This window comes from Hibiscus syriacus, unplaced genomic scaffold, assembly GCF_006381635.1.
Source record: "Hibiscus syriacus cultivar Baekdansim isolate YM2019G1 unplaced genomic scaffold, ASM638163v2 tig00113096_pilon, whole genome shotgun sequence".
Classification (NCBI taxonomy): Eukaryota; Viridiplantae; Streptophyta; class Magnoliopsida; order Malvales; family Malvaceae; genus Hibiscus; species Hibiscus syriacus.
Genome location: NW_024063440.1, coordinates 1,290,690 through 1,307,900, shown reverse-complemented (window position 1 = coordinate 1,307,900; position 17,211 = coordinate 1,290,690). Strand labels below are relative to the sequence as shown.

At 34.2% G+C, this 17,211-nt stretch overlaps 1 pseudogene; it reads left to right on the top strand.

The window, feature by feature from the left end:
• The first annotated feature begins 8,290 nt into the window (after nt 1–8,290).
• LOC120185263 lies at nt 8,291–9,454 on the top strand (annotated as a pseudogene).
• The last annotated feature ends 7,757 nt before the right edge of the window (nt 9,455–17,211 follow it).

The following is a 17,211-nucleotide window of genomic DNA, read 5'->3' as shown; positions in this document are numbered from 1 at the left end:
TCCGGGATAGGGCAGTCGTCCAGATGAGTGTCAGGCTTTGCCGCAGAAGTCTGCAAATTTGCCGCTGATACAGCTTTCCCTCTAGCGGCAGATGAATCACCTTGCAGTCCGGGTAAGGTCCCGGATGAGACAACCACTTGTGGGGTCGGTGGTATGGTTATCCCCTCAGAGGCAGCTTCTCCGGATGCACTTGTCTGTTGTTGTAAACTAGATAACTTAGCCACGATCTGGTCGACTAGGGACTCCGTGCTTTTCTTTATGGACTCCATGGTACGTTGACTGTTCTGAGCCATCTTGTCCTCCAATTCCTTTTGAAGTCTTGCCATGTTCTCCTTGAGTTTTTCCATTCTGACATCCATTTGTTTTTCTTTGAGTGTTGTGAGGGTGATGTATCTATGCTTGCGGTGGTAAGCTTGGTGTCTGAGACATGTTCTGTTAGTTAATACGAATGTAAAAACATGGAAAATATGAAATAAACAGACATGAAATATAAAATGCAAGAAATGCAATGCATGATGTATGCAATTGGAGGCATTGATCCAGAAAAGTGTTCATTATTATAAATAACCCTTATTCAGACAAAAATGTTTTATCTTTTAAGAGACATAAAAACAAATTAAAGGTACATTCAGACTAAATCCTCTAGACCCCGAACAACTTCCAGTAGGTTAACAAGTCTTCTGCCTTCATCTGTCACTGGTTGAATGCCTTGTCGAACCACACCAGCTTCCCTTGCTAGGCCGTGAAGATGACAAGCTGCTTTTTGCACTTGATCCAGGAAATCTCGGATGGTTGCATCTCGGGCCCTCACCCTTCGCTGTGCTTGTTCCCAACGGAAACGCCATTGTAATCCTCCGTCGAAGGGCACCATCTGAAGCTCGTTTTCTTGCCTCTTGAACCCATCTACAATAGCTTCTAACTCAGCTATTGTCTTGCCATCTTTCTCATGTTGTTTTTCTAAGTCAACTACCCGAACTCTCAAGCGCTGGTTCTGATATTGACTATCTGCCAAGCGTCTTTGGGCAGTCTTCATCTGTTCCTTCCAAGCTTTCTCATCAGGCCCCTCAAACTTCCTTTTCAGGCTATGAGCTTCGTCTTTCCAGTATTCAGAGGTTACCTTCAATTTGGCGTTATCCTTGACCTTATCTTGATACCTCTTTCTCAAGTCTTCGAACTCAAAACAGACTCTTTTTTGTTCTCTTTCCAGTTTATCTGCCCGATCTTTCTGAGAGTCAGCATCAGATTCACTGATAACGTTCAGCTTCAAGTTCCCTTATCCTGCTTTAGCTCATTATTCATAGCTTCAAACTCGGTCTTGGCTATCTCGAGTTCAGAAGGGACATGCTTGAGATGTTCCTCTATGGTACGAGTGTCTTCATAGTCTGGCATCGGAATATTGTCATTTTTCCTTAACCTTCGCCACTCCACATAATCAGGAGTAAGCATGCTTCTGGCAGCTACAACATCCATCCGGAATAATTTCCTCCATGAATCAGCTACTTCTTTGATCATTCTTATAGCTGTCACCGTGATACTCAAACTCTGACCTAGCTAGTCCGTATGTGTTGGGACAAACTGACGTGCCACATACTGTCTAAGTGACAATGGAGCATACCCAACTGTACCCCAAAGTCCAGTAAGGTCATAGTGTCGGAGTCCCCACATCGGAAAAGAACGTCACTGAGGAATAACCAGGGGGCTCTCCAGACAATATCCCGGTCCTGAAGATGTGTAAAAACCTTCATCCATTTTTCCTTTGAGGCGCCTTCATGCCATTTCCTGGTGATAAATTCACCTAGAGGTGAATATGTGGTGCTGAAACGGCGGTAGGCAACCCCGTTAGTCTTCCAGAAGTGGCTGTGAATCCAGACTTGAAGGAGCTGAACACACCCAGTGGACCTTCCTCTGCCAGTTCTTCTACAATGATTGAGAGATCGGAAGGTCTCGGCTAAGATGGTCGGTGCTGGATTGACTCTTCTCGAGAGTTGTTCGAATAGCTCCACTACGGTGGCATCGATGTATCCCAAGGTCTTTGGGAATATAATTAGACCATACAGACCTAATGCAAACAGGTCTATTGTCTTCCACTCATCGGGATGATGCTTCATTAGTTGCTTGATATGAAGCCAAGCGATTCCTTCTCCATTACCCTTACATCGAACTCGGTCAGTTTCCCAATTTTTATCAACTCCGCAACCTTAGCTAGTGCATTTTTGAAAGGTTGACTTTTAATGTGCTTAAGGTAGGCCCGCTCGAGTTTGATATTTTCACAATGCAGCAGTGTAGTGTACTCTTCTATGGTGGAAACCAACTCTTCCCGGTTAAAGGTGAAGCAATTGTATTCCGGGTTCCAGAATTGAACCAAGGCTCTGATTAGGGGCTCATCAGTCTTAACATAAAGCAAAAGTGCAACATCACCGTACCGTTGGCTGAACTTCTGTTTCACCTCATTCTTCCAACCGTCCCAGATATCCCGAAGCTCTTGCACGTCATTCTGCTTTAGGCTGATCGAGGCGTAGCTAACCAGCTCTGACACATAGCTGCTTTGAAGACTGTCTCCCTTTTCCTTCTGAGTCTTCTCGGACCATAGTCGTACCTCGGGGTTTTTAATCTCTTGTATTACAACACCTTTATCCATTAATTCAGATTATTTTGTGCGTAATGAACGTCTTTTTAGGGATCAATAGCCTCTTGTTATGGTGCAAATGCTAAATAACAAACACAAAGGAAAAAAGTTAGTAAAAGTAGAAATAAATAAATAAATGAAAAAAAAAGAAGAAAAAAAAATGGCAAGGAAAAAAACATAGGGGCAAAAACATGGTTAGGTAAACAATGTCCTAGGTTTTGGAATGTGGTTTTGGGGTAGGCTCTATTTCTTCAAAAGTCTCCCGGTTTAGGTTCTCAAACGGTACTCGAGTCCTCTTTGCCGGTGCCCCCTTTGGCTTACCAGACCCTTAGTCCTAAACCCATCACAGGCTTGTGTGGACTAAGTTAAACTCGAGGGGACACATTCCCTTATGTCTATGCGGAGAATAAATTCACACGAAGACATAAGGTATATGAATCCCGAAGGCTACTTGCTAGGCATATGCGGTGAATAAATTCACACGAATGCGTCGCTTTCACCCCCACTTAAAGGGTTCGGAGCTCGGGTATAGAGCCTTTGGATGAAAAAGTTTGGAAAGCTGAAATCATTAGAAAACGGTCAGTCCAACTATTTACTCGAAAAAATAACCAAAAGTAAGTAACAAGGATCGAAATGTTACCTTAAAGTTCAAACTTACCCTTTTCATTAAAAAGACAACTGGAAATTACCTTAGCCTGACTCACTTACCTGTGTCCCCAGCGGAGTCGCCAAGCTGTCGCAACCGTCTTTCGGTTGGGCCCCGGGATTGGGCTTCGACGTGATAAATGTGGATTGGAGTCGCCACCGATCATTTATTTAAAAATAAATGGGTTGATCGGATACCTAATTTCTTACATGATCTGCATCGTGCCAGAGATGTGTCGGATTCGGGAGTCGGTTACAGTCAAGGAAGGGTTAGCACCCTTGAACTGCCCTTTCGGTACTACGTAATTTCCAGTTGTCTTTAATTAAGAAAGTTGTAAATTTAAATTAAAAGGTAAATTTCAATCCTAATTACTTACCCTTGATTGATTTGAAAATATCCTTTAAAAAAAATTGAGAAATGTATTAGAAGAGATTAAATAAATAAATAATAAAGGAAGTAATATAAATGAAATAAGGAAAGTAATAAAAAATAAAGTGAATATAAAAATGAATAGAACACATAAAATAAATAAAATGAAAAAAAATAATAGCACTAACATATACCTAGCAAACAACTAAATAAAAATAAGATGATAATGCAAATAAATAAGTAAAACAAATAAAAGGAAGATAAAAAATAGAGAATAAAAATAAAAAGAAAATAGATAATTAATAATAAATATGCAAAAAAAAGTAAAAGCATATATAAAAAAATAATAGTGAGAACAGTAATAATAGAAAATTAAATAAAAAATATATATAATAACAATAACTAAGCATTTAAAATAAATAAATAAACAAACAAAATTAAACTAGAAAAAGGTAAAAACAAAAGGACCAAATTGAAAAGAAAGCAAAATTTAAAGGTCAATTTGCGAATAATTCAGGCTTGATATCGATTTGGGGCCTAAAACAAGTAAATTGTATCTCCGGGGGACTGAAAGGGTGATTTACCCTCTCTTGGATGGAAACACGTGGATCCGAAGGATGAGCGGGTTGGGCCACTGTCTAAAACGGGTCAGCTATATGTCTTAAGGATTAAGCAAAAATTTGCTAAACCATCATTCTTAAACAAAAGCCTCCTCCCCTTTATCCTTAAACGCTCTCGCCTGTTCTTTAGAAATGAAGAACAGGGCCATGATTCTTCATGAACCCAGAAAACGCCACCCTACGCCGCCTCGCCGTCGCCGTTGAACGGCGCCGGCCGTCGTTCATCGGTGGCAAAACTCGTGTTTTTATATATTTTTTTTTGAAATCTCAAAAGCTTTTTGAAATTCCTTTCTAAAAACAAAGATTGTTTTTCAAAAATCGATTAGAAAAAGCGTAGATCTAAAATTTTTTTTTGAAAAAAAGCGAAGGGCCTCCCTTTCGTTCCTCGGCCGAATGGTTTTCTTGGTGGTTCAAAAACTCAACAATAACGGCATGCAAGCAGTGCAAGGGAACCGAATCGAAAAACAAAGGTAAAAGCGTACCTTTTATTTATTTCTCTTTCAAATTTAAGAGATTTGCTAGTTTTCCTGTGTTTTCTTGTGTACCCTCTCGTAATATTTGTGTATCTCGTGTGTGTGAAATTGTGTGAAAATTCTGTGTAAAACAGTGTGTAAAAAAAAATAATCCCTCTACTATGTTCTGATTACATGATTTTATAGCCAAAACTATTGGCTCTTTTTAGAGTTTAATCTCGCGTAGAACACTAATATTGTGTTTGTTGTTTGCACGTTTGTTGGAGAGGCTCCATGTTCGTCGGGGTTGCTGCGTGAGAATCGGTGTGGACTCGTGAGGAAAGGGATACGACGCTCTTCATGAAAAAAAAACGAAACCCTAGCTGACTCCTATTGTGGATCGTTGGATCACATCTAGATTCAACGGTCAAGGCGCTTGGCAGCTGGGGCAGCAGATGTTTGAGTTTCTGGAAACCCTACCCGATTTGGGGCTTGGGCCACCTGTACTGGGCCTTCTGGGCTGCTGAAGACGGGCCATTTGTAAGGCCTATTGTGTTGTAAAGGCCTGTTACACAAAAAAAATGTAAATGTATTAGTTTAAAATAATAATACTGATATAATATATATATGTAATATATAATATATAAATATATATATGTTCTTTCGGTCAAGAAAAGTGTGTCTACAATAACTGATGAATTTATATATAATTTTCTTATCATCTCATCTGTAATGTCAAAATCTAGTAATAGTATTTTTCTACCTATATAACTATGGGCTACTCTATATGTCATTTATAATTTATAACAATTTAAAGTTCATTTTCATTTTTTTTCTAAAAAATATTATTAAATTACAATCAATTTCATCAATGTAATTAAATAGTCACAAATAAAATACAAGTATATGGAGTGAAATCAGAATAACATTTATAATTTATAACAATTTAAAGTTACATTTTCATTTTTTTTCTAAAAAAATATTATTAATAAATTACAATCAATTTCATCAAATGTAATTAAATAGTCACAAATAAAATACAAGTATATGGAGTGAAATCAGAATAAACGTGATAAATTAAAGCAATATTAAAGTATTCTTGTTTAAAGATAGAATTGTTAGAAAATAAGTGTACAAATTATATTTTTTATTCACTTTATGTGACTAAAGGATTTTTTTTATCCGAATTCGTCGGGTTCTAACTCAACCTGATCCAGTCAGTTTTTTGTTTTGAAAATTTGGGTCGACTTAATTTTTTTTAGGTGTATTCGGGTCGGATTCAGATTTAAGGTGAAAAAATTCAACTAAATCTAATATAATATTATAATTATCCTTTGTATATTTAAAGATAATTACAATAATATATTTTATATTTTTTAATTAAATTATTATTTTATCTATTATATATAAATTTAAGTCAGATCGGGTTTTAGCCTAAAATATTGAGTCGGATGAGGGTCCTCCAAAACTCGGGTCTGATCGAGTGTGGGTGAAGAACTTTAGTTTTTGAGTTGGGTTCGGATGGACCAAAAGTTCAACCCGACAAGACTTGTTGTCATCCTTTTAAGTGTAACATTTTTTATATTACTATTTCTGATCCGTCATAACTATTAAAGGATCTGTCAACTATTCATAAATAGTACGTGTAGCGTTTTTTTAAATTTTTAAAAACTTTTACTTTAAAAAAATTATAATTAATTATTATTAAAAAACATAAATTTTCACTAAAATCTAAAAAAAACAAAAAAAACCATAAAATACCTAATCACAAAACATCAACGACTCCATTGTCCGCCGACCCTACCACTAAATCCCTGTTAGTCGCTTACCCACCGATCGTCGACCACTTACCATTGGCCGTCTCTTATCCAATCATGCCTGTGTCGTCGTTCATGCATTGAATTTTGAACTATTATATTGCATGGTAGTGAACAAACCCGGCTTACATTTCTTGGCTTTTGGAAAACTCCTAGCAGACCTTCTGGCTACGAGGAAAGGAAAGCGTTCATCGGGCATTATCAAACTCTTTTAGATCTGGGTAGTGAAACGTTGTGATCCCTTGCTTTGACCACTCCTTAACTCCGTTCGGCGAATAAGATTTTTCTTTGACCTCGGTGTGCGCTTTTGGAAGCAGAGAGTGTGACTAAAGTATCAGAATGACCGGAACAGAACTGACGTTGACAAGGGATTGATCGATAATGGAGTCTACCGACGGATGTGTGGGGTAATTGCCGATATTGACGGTGATTGGAGGCAGAATGGGCTTTGAGATAAAAAATCTAGTGTATTTGGGATTTGATCAATTAAAGGTAACTACCCTTTGAATGTCACTAACTATTAGCTCAATTTTATTTTGACCATTGAATTATGAATTTTATCAGTTAGGTCACTAAATTGTTTAAAAAATTTCATTCAAGCCACCATGTTAACTATTAACATAATTATTGACGTGATAATTAAACAAATAGCAATTAAACGTGTATTATCATATTATCATATGAATCTATCAAAATTATAAATAATGATGAGCAAATGTGTTGTTTTGATTTGTATACACTACTATTTTTCAAATTTCGATTATCGGTTAATTAAGTTTAAACTAACTAAACTAACTGAAATTATTAAATATTTTATATATTATTTAGTTTTAGGGTGTTTAAATTTCAATTTTAACCAAATTAACTGACCAATTAACCAAAATATTAAATATATAATATATTATTTAAAATTTGTTAATTTGATTTACCGGAGAAAATAATCAAAATTAGTTCAATTCAATTAAAATATTTTAAAAAAATCAATTCAATTAACGGGAATAAAAAAGTTCGTTAATACAAGATTTCACAATCCAGAAAAGGGTACTCAGATCAGTCCATATTGTTTATGACAAACAAAACACCGTACCATAGAAATTGTTTGATGTACAAATAATTGCAGTGTCTATTACAGAATTCCAAAGATTTGAAAATAATAATAATAACTGTATAGTTTCAATAATTCATATAAAGGGCAAAAGCAGTTAGTAGTGTTTTGTCTCTTAATAATAATGATTTTCGAGTCGAAAGCAATTTTTGATATTTAGATATCGGTATTTTAAAAGATAATAGTAAATAAATTTAGGATTGATTTATTTAAATTTAACATTTGACTTTTAAACAGTTTTAATTAATATATTTGATTCCTGAAATTTTAAATCTCATATTAGTTGGATATAATTTTTTTAATATTTAGATATATTCTTTTAATAATGTTTTTCACGTGACTGTGTCCTTTATCTTACATGTCATAAAAGCATATCTATCTAAAAAATAATCTCAAATGAGTGTTGTTTATTTCATTAATTTTTTTAAGAGATATTTAAGTAAAAAATCCATTATAAAGAGAAATCAAATTCTCTCATATGAGAACTTGAGATAGCTTTACAGCGATGGATGTAAAGGTGCAGAGCACAGTTCAGCTTGAGCAATTTGGTTATTTACCAGTTGAGAAGTCCAATCTCTTGCATCCAAGAACCTCAAGAGCATCCCATCGAGATACATTAGACCAGAGCTTGAATCCGAGGTGGTTTTCCACAGATGAATCCCTGCTGATTCCTGTAATCGACATGAGCAAGCTACATGATGAAGATGAACAGAAGAAACTCCATTTCGCTTGCAAACACTGGGGTTTTCTTCCAGGTAACTAATCTAATCAAACTCTCAATGCACAGTAACTTTTTCCACTACCTAAATGGACTTATTTGATGGTTGAAACAGTTAATCAATCATGGGTTAGCAGATGAAGTGGTTGAGAAAATGAAGACCGACGCACAAGAGTTCTTCAACTTGCCTTTGGAGAAGATGGCTTGTGCAGATACCGAATCACATTGAAGGCTATGGCCAAGTGTTTGTTTTATCAGAAGAACAGAAGATTGACTGGAGCGACATGCTCTTCCTTATTGGCCTGCCTGTGCCCTTAAGAAATACGAGATTCTGGCCGACCAATCCCCCTTCATTCAGGTAAAACGAATCCTTCAACTTCATATCCGTAATAGGGTACCCGTAACTTGAGGTGTTTACAGGGCAACCTTGGAGAAGTACTCAATGGAATTGCATAAGGTTATGATTCAACTCATGAATCTTATTTCTAAGAACCTGGGGACAGGTCCTGAGATGGTTTTAAGCTATTTGAGGAGGAAGTACAAGGGATAAAAATGAACTATTATCCACCATGTGCAGAGGCAAGCAAGGTTCTTGGTGCATCTCCACACTCTGATGCATCAACCTTAACACTCTTGCTTCAAGTGAATGAAGTTTAAGGATTACAATTCAAGAGAACGAGAAATGGGTACCTGTTAAACCCATTCCAGGTGCATTCATCATCAATATCGGAGACATGCTTGAGGTATAACAATTAACAAATATTTCAAGACACATAGACTTGGACTTGATGCCTCTAAGCCAAGATGTTATATAAATGCAGATTATGAGCAATGGAGGATACAAAGCGTAGTGCATAGAGCTGTGGTTAATCATGAGAAAGAGAGGCTGTCGATTGCAGCATTTCACAATCAAAAAATGGGAACACAAATTGGTCCTTTGCAAGATCTTGTTCAGACGAACAAAGCACTGTATAGGACTGTGCCAATTGAGGAGTTCAGGAGATTGAAGTTGACCAGCAAACTTGATGGGGAAATTTATGATAAATAAAATGAAGCTCTATTTCGTAATGTTAGTTAAGTTTATCACCTCTTTGTCCATGTTAAATAATAAAGACAAAGATTATGAATAAAGTAGTCAATTCTCAGTCAATAACACTCGGTTCACTATTTATATTGATCGAGAATCTCAGCTCTTTTTATATCTATCAGTTCTTTTCGTCTATTATAAATGATATATTCTATATGTGTATGTAAAATCATGCAACTTTTTCAAGTCACGGTATAGATTTTTATCTGATAAATAATATATCTTGATTAGGGGCCTGTCAACCAGGATATTGCAGTTTGTATTTTTATCATTTTGACAGTAAACGTGAAGTATTGGAAATTAACATTCCTGAAGGAAAAAAAATATCAAAATAGTGATAGGAAAACGGCAGTGAATTGACAAAGAACGTTACTATTGTTGAAGAATCAAACTTAGAAAACTCTAGATTCGATGTAGAAACGAAATAGATGATGGAATAAGGTTGACTGTAAACTAGGGTTTCTTTTAGGGTTTATAGAAGCTGTAATCAAGGCAAGAAGATTAGAACAAAAAACAAGGATAATAAAGGATAAAGAAAACAAACATAAACTATATAATTAAAGAAACAAGATGATCTCCTTTTGAAGGTGGGAGGTAAAGGGATGATGAAGATGAATTTGTGGAAAGATAAATAGATAAGTGTTCTATCTAACCCTCCTAATCTCAATGAAAAGACGAACTAGATATATACTAACCAGCCCTTCATAATCGTGATGAATAGGAAAACTAGAGTGTGAATATCTCCCTCTCAAAAACTCTCAAGAACTTAAAAGAAAATAAGCTTAAAAGGTATAGACAATCAACTCTTGCAAAAACATTATCACGTTGTATTGAAAAGAATAACACTTGATGATTACAATAGTGGGAAAAGCATCCTTTATATAAGAAAAAAAGTTATGGTCCTAACATGACTAAGGAATAAAATAACAATAAAATAATAATTAAAAACTAACATAGTCCTTGTGAAGTGGGCTGAATCAATATGGACCCTTGATGTAGTGTTAGATTCATAGTTGCGATGGAAACTGTAACACCTTTAACCCGTACACGTCTCAATATACGAGTTAAAGATGTCACATCAACTTAAAAACATTTACTGAACTGAAATTTCCCTAAAAATTGTATCCTTTGAAAACACTCATATTCTAACTTTAAAAATCTATTTTAAAGTGTATCTCAACTATAATTTATTCCTTTGTCAGAGAAAAATAAATTCATTTGTTAATCAATAATTTTACTAAACCATGTCTTTTCGTGAAATCTTTTAAAAACATAATAACGTAATATATTCTTCATGCATAGATACTGATAAAACTAAACTAAGTAAAATAAACTAAATAGTTCTAATTTACTATTACATATTATTTAAAGTAAATACGATAAATAGAAATTACTGACATAATTATATATGCCACAACCACAACTAGTCAAAAGACACTTTAATGATGTCTTATGATACTGGTATTATAGATGATCTGCACATGATGCTTGGTAGGCTTCTCATAAAACGTATGTATCTCAATCAGACCCTACGTATGAAAATCATTACAAAGTGTATCTCAACTATAATTTTTCCTTTGTCAGAGAAAATAAATCATTTGTTAATCAATAATTTTACTAAACCATGTCTTTTCGTGAAATCTTTTAAAAACATAATAACGTAATATATTCTTTTCATGCATAGATACTGATAAAACTAAACTAAGTAAAATAAACTAAATAGTTCTAATTTACTATTACTATTATTTAAAGTAAATACGATAAATAGAATTACTGACATATTATATATGCCACAACCACAACTAGTCAAAAGACACTTTAATGATGTCTTACTGATACTGGTATTATAGATGATCTGCACATGATGCTTGGTAGGCTTCTCATAAAACGTATGTATCTCAATCAGACCCTACGTATGAAATCATTAACTAATATAACGAGGCTAGTAATAATCTTTAGAAAAATCTGAAAATATCATAAACATAAATAAAATAATTCGAATCAAAATATTAAACTGACAAACAACTTATCCAAGTCGATTTCTTCACTGAGACCTGAAATTTTTTTTAAATCATGAACTCATGAAAATTATGATAAATCATATGATAAATTAAGCATATCTGCTTTTTGTCAACTATCATTCACAACTTGTATATTCATTTTCATAGCCCATGCATATTTATGAGAACAAAAAATACGTAAGGTGCGCACTATGCACAACACTGTACAAATCGTAACTGATACTGAGATATGATCCACTTCAGTGTCATCTAACCTGAATGAGCACCAACGGTGCTGGACATTGGTACACGAATGTACCAAAGCTGATATGATATATTGATACACGAATGTACCAAAGCTGATATGATAACATGATACACGAATGTATCAAAGCTGATAATGGATAAATATCAACTAATGGCATGTCAAGTGTACCAACAGTTCTCACTATAACACACAATGGGCTGATGTATCATAATAAATCCATCATAAAAATATCAAGCTTGCGTAGTTCATACCCTAAATCATTCATAAAACTGATATAGAATATTATAAAATATTCTTTATAAACTTTATAAATTACTGTAAATTGGAATGAGGTTGATTATCGCAAGTCGTCCTGATCAAAATAATTAAAAAATAATTGCACTCACCTTGCTTCACTATAGATTCCTTTAAGCGATATTTCTAATCACGTTCTTTTTCTTTTCCTTTCGAATCGTCCTGATTGCTAGATTTGTAGTGGTCTGGCATACCAAATAATAACACAAAGTGTTCAAACTACATATTAGAATCGTACTAATATAAACTATAAGTTGTGAATTCTTTATAGAATTCACCTCAACCTTTCCATTTAATTCATAATGGTCATTCACCATTAAAATCATAGGACATTAAATATAAAAATTCCAGCACTTTAATAAAATGTTCAAATCAATATCTCAACATTTCAAACATTTGTAATTTCAACTCAAACTTCCTAACTTTTGATTTTCAACGACCAAACTCAATACATTTGTAATTCAACCTCAACTCAATATTTAAGTCAAATTTCAGAATACTAATAAATTTTCCAGCATTCAATAATTTACTCAAATAATACTTCTTCATTTAAGAACTTGCAAACAAGTACCCAAGTTTTGGAACCTTTCGAATTCCACCATCTAACCATTAAATGAATTCTTTTAGAATTCTTCTCAACATTTCTAATTTATTAAAAATGATCTCTTTCCGTTTAAATTAAATTCCAAGCATCCAAAAATATACTCAAACATTTAAACATTGTTCTTCAACTTCTAATCCATTTCTACTTAAATTCTAAAATTTCCATATTCAGACAACTCGTACTACCTTTAAAGAATCAGTATTCTGTATTGATATACACACTGTATTTAATTTCGTTTTTATGTTGAAAACTAGACTCGAATATGAATCTTTCCATATAAATAAATACTTCTAGTCCATTCCATACAATTTATGGTGAATTTTCAAAATTGACCGACATAATCTGTTTTGTGCAGAATCTGCTGCCGTTTTTCTGACCTTTCATCGGTTAGAAATTCATACCTTTTGTATAGAGAAAATAACCTCAGTGACCAAAATCCTAGATAATATACGATTTTGACCAACTTTTTTTGGATTTGTGAAAATGACCAACAAAATCGCAATGCGATCTCTACTTCTAGTCCATTCCATACAATTTATGGTGAATTTTCAAAATTGACCGACATAATCTGTTTTGTGCAGAATCTGCTGCCCGTTTTTGACCTTTCATCGGTTAGAAATTCATACCTTTTGTATAGAGAAAATAACCTCAGTGACCAAAATCCTAATATACGATTTTGACCAACTTTTTTGGATTTGTGAAAATGACAACAAAATCGCAATGCGATCTCTAATTCGCATTGCGATCTCTAATTCGCATTGCGATCTCCACTATCGCAAATTCGCGTTGCGATCTCCACTATCGCAAATTCGCGTTGCATTTCGCGTTGCGATAGTTGAAAATCGCAATGCGATTTTCCATTCGCGTTGCGATAGTTGAAAATCGCAACGCGATTTTCCATTTCGAGTTGCGATAGTTAAAAATCGCAACGCGATTTTCCATTTCGCGTTGCAATAGTCTACAGTTGTTGCGATAGTCTACAGTTGTCGTTGCGATTTTCCAAATCGTTGTGATAGTTAAAAAAAAAATTTGTTTCTTAGAATTTTCTCTAAAAAGATAGTATCCGCGCGGACGTGTCGAAGACACGTATTACCACGACCACGACCACGACCACGACCCGACCCCGACCCGAGACAGACGGCGGCAGCGGCGCGCGAGAGTCCCCCTTGTTCTCTATCACTCACAAGGAAGTGGGAAAGCCAAGCCTTAATACCATTCTCAATAGTGTTTCCAATACTATGTGGGATGAGCATTACCACACTTGTTTCCAATACAATGTGAGTTATTCAGGAAACAATTAACAATCTGCACCTTAAAACAACTGAATTAGCACGAATTGCTTAGTATTATACGATTAAATATGTCATAATTAAAAGTCAATCTACAATCAATCGCGATTATTGCAATTTTAAGCAAAACATTCAAAATAATATCACTATTTAAGGCTCAATCCCACATAGTATTGGGAACAAGTGTTGGTAATGCTCAAATCCCAATAGTATTGGAAACACTTTTGGAATAGTATTTAAGGCTTGGCTTCTCACTTCCTTGTTGAGTGATAGAGAACAAGGGTGACTCTCGCGCGCGCTGTCGCCGCCGTCCGCTCGTCTCGGGTCGTGGTCGTGGTCGTGGTCGTGGTCGTGGTAATACTTGTCTTCGACACATCCGCGCGGATACTCTTTTTAGAGAAACAAATATTTTTTTTAACTATCACAACGGATTTTCGCAACGACAACTGTAGACTATCGCAACAACAACTGTAGACTATCACAACGAATTTGGAAAATCGCAACGCAACGAATTGGAAAATCGCAACGACAACTGTAGACTATCGCAACGCGAAATGAAAATCGCAACGCTATTTTCAACTATCGCAACGCGATTTTCAACTATCGCAACGCGAACTGGAAAATCGCAACGCGAAATGCAACGTGAATTTGCGATAATGGAGATCGCAATGCGAATTAGAGATCACAATGCGAATTAGAGATCGCATTGCGATTTTGTTGGTCATTTTCGCAAATCCAAAGAAAGTTGGTCAAAATCGTATATTATCTGAGATTTTTGGTCACTGAGGTTATTTCTCTTTTGTATACCTTGAATTGATCCCCGTTATTTTTTAAAAAAAACTAGATTGATATACGAACACAAATATAAAAAATTACCTCCAAATATTTTTATAATTTCTGGTGAATTTTCAAAATCACTGCCATATTCAAAATCTAAATTGTTTTCATTAATTTGTATCCTTAGGTTTCTTCTCATTATTACAACCAATTCTTTAAATTACTTAATTCTTCATAACCCCAAATCATAAAATTTCATCACATAATCCTCTTCACTATGAAATATTGGTACCAAATGATAGAGAATTTCATGTAGATTAATTCTATCTAATAACTAAATCCAAAAATTAGTATATTGCTTCAAAATAAAAAATAAAAATCTTACTTGTTAGGACTTAACTTTCGGCCAAATGAAGGAAGAAGCTGAAAATGTGCTGATTCTCTTGAGTTTTCTAATAGATAAGACACTTGGTAATTTCTAATTAATTGAATTTAATATTCAATTAATGAAAAATCTAAAAAATACTCTGAATAAATCTTGAAAATTACCAAATTTAATTGTATTATCTTCCATTAAAATATTCCTTGGTCAAAGATAAATCAACTTGTCTTTGACTTTCGAATTTGGCCATGCAATTTTCAAAAATTGCATTTTAGTCACTAAAATTCCATTGTTCGGTCAAATCTGAAAAATTGCACTGTTCTGAGCCAATTTTCTCTGATATTAAATAAGAAAATAATATTTCAACCATTTCTAACATCCTTCAAATTTTCGTAAAATTTCGGTTCGATTCGATTATCTAATTTCAATACCGAACTTTACCGCTTTATAGCTTTTAACACAAATCCCGTACAAAAAAACTGATTCCCACAAAAATCTCTGTTTTAATTCAAACTATTCATTTAGAGGCAAAAATATATATAACTTTTAAAGTTACAATTTTGGTCCATACACTTTTCAAAGTTTATATTTTAGCCATTAAACTTTAAAAACTTATATTTTAGTCACTTGTCAAAATTTGGAGTATTAAAATTCCTCCCTTAAATAAAATTCGTCCTCAAATTTCCATGTGTATTTACATATCTGCATTAAACAAATGAGGATTTTTTTTCATATCTTTTCTCGTTGCCAAGTTGCTTCTTCAACTTTATGATTCCGCCAAAGAACTTTTACCAATGGAATCGTCTTATTTCTTAGTTTTTTGACTCCATGTGCTAAAATATTTATGGCTCCTCTTTATATGATAAATCCGGTTGAATCTCAATTTCCTCTGGTGTAATCACATGTGAAGGATCTAATCGATATCGTTGAAGCATCAATACATGAAATACATTATGAATCTTGTCCATTTGGAGGTAACATCAGTTGATAAGCTACTAGTCCAACTCTCTTTATAATCTCGTATGGCCCGATAAATCTTGAACTAAATTTCCCTTTCCGTCTAAATCTCAGAATCTTTTTTCAAGGTGACACTTTAAGAAATACCTTATCACCTACTTGATAATCAATCTCCTTTCTTTTTAAATCAACATAAGATTTATGTATATAAGCAACTATCTTGAGATTATCTTGGACCACCTTTACTTTGTCTTCCACCTCTTTAATCAGATATGGACCAATCACTCTCAATCTTTTAGTTCATATCAATTTAGTGGCGTTCAACATTTTCTTCCATACAAGGCTTCAAAAGGAGTCATTTTAATATTTGATTGATAGTTGTTGTTATAATCAGACTCTGATGAAGGCAAATATTTTTCCATGATCTTTTGAAATCAATTACACACGCCCTTAGCATGTTTTCAAGTATATGAATAGTTTGTTCAAATTGACCATCTGTCTAAGGATGATAAGCTGTGCTGATATTTAGTCTTGTTCCCAATACTTTATGCAAAGACTACCAAATTCTCGAAGTAAATCTCGGGTCTCTATCTGAAACTATCGAAATAGGTACTCCATGAAGTCATATAATTTCTCTAACATATAATTCAACATATTTGTTCATAGAATAATCTTCTCTAACTGGAATAAAGTATGTTATTTTCCTCAATCTATCCACAATCACCCAGATTGAATCTTTATTACTAAATGTCAAAGATAAACCTACTACGAAATCCATGGTAACTCGTTCCCATTTCCACTAAGGAATGGAGATAAGTTACAATAACCCCGAAGGTACTTGATGTGTTGCTTTTACCTGTTGACATGTTAGATATTTAGAAACAAATTCAGTGATAGCTCTTTTTCCTACCCACCAATATCAACTTTTCAAATCTTGATGCATTTTATTCCTCATGTATGCATAGTCAAAAGACTATAATGAACTTCATAAAGAAGATCTTTCTTTAGTTCTTCGTCGTCTGGTATGCAAAATCCAATTCCGATAATACAAACATCCATTAGAGTTAATTTCAAAATCTATCATTTTTCCCTTTTTTTCTTGCTCTATTATATCTAGACACTTCTTATCTTTATTCTGAAGATCCTTGATTAAAATATAATAGGAAAGGTCTCAATCTTAATTATGCAATTAATTCACAA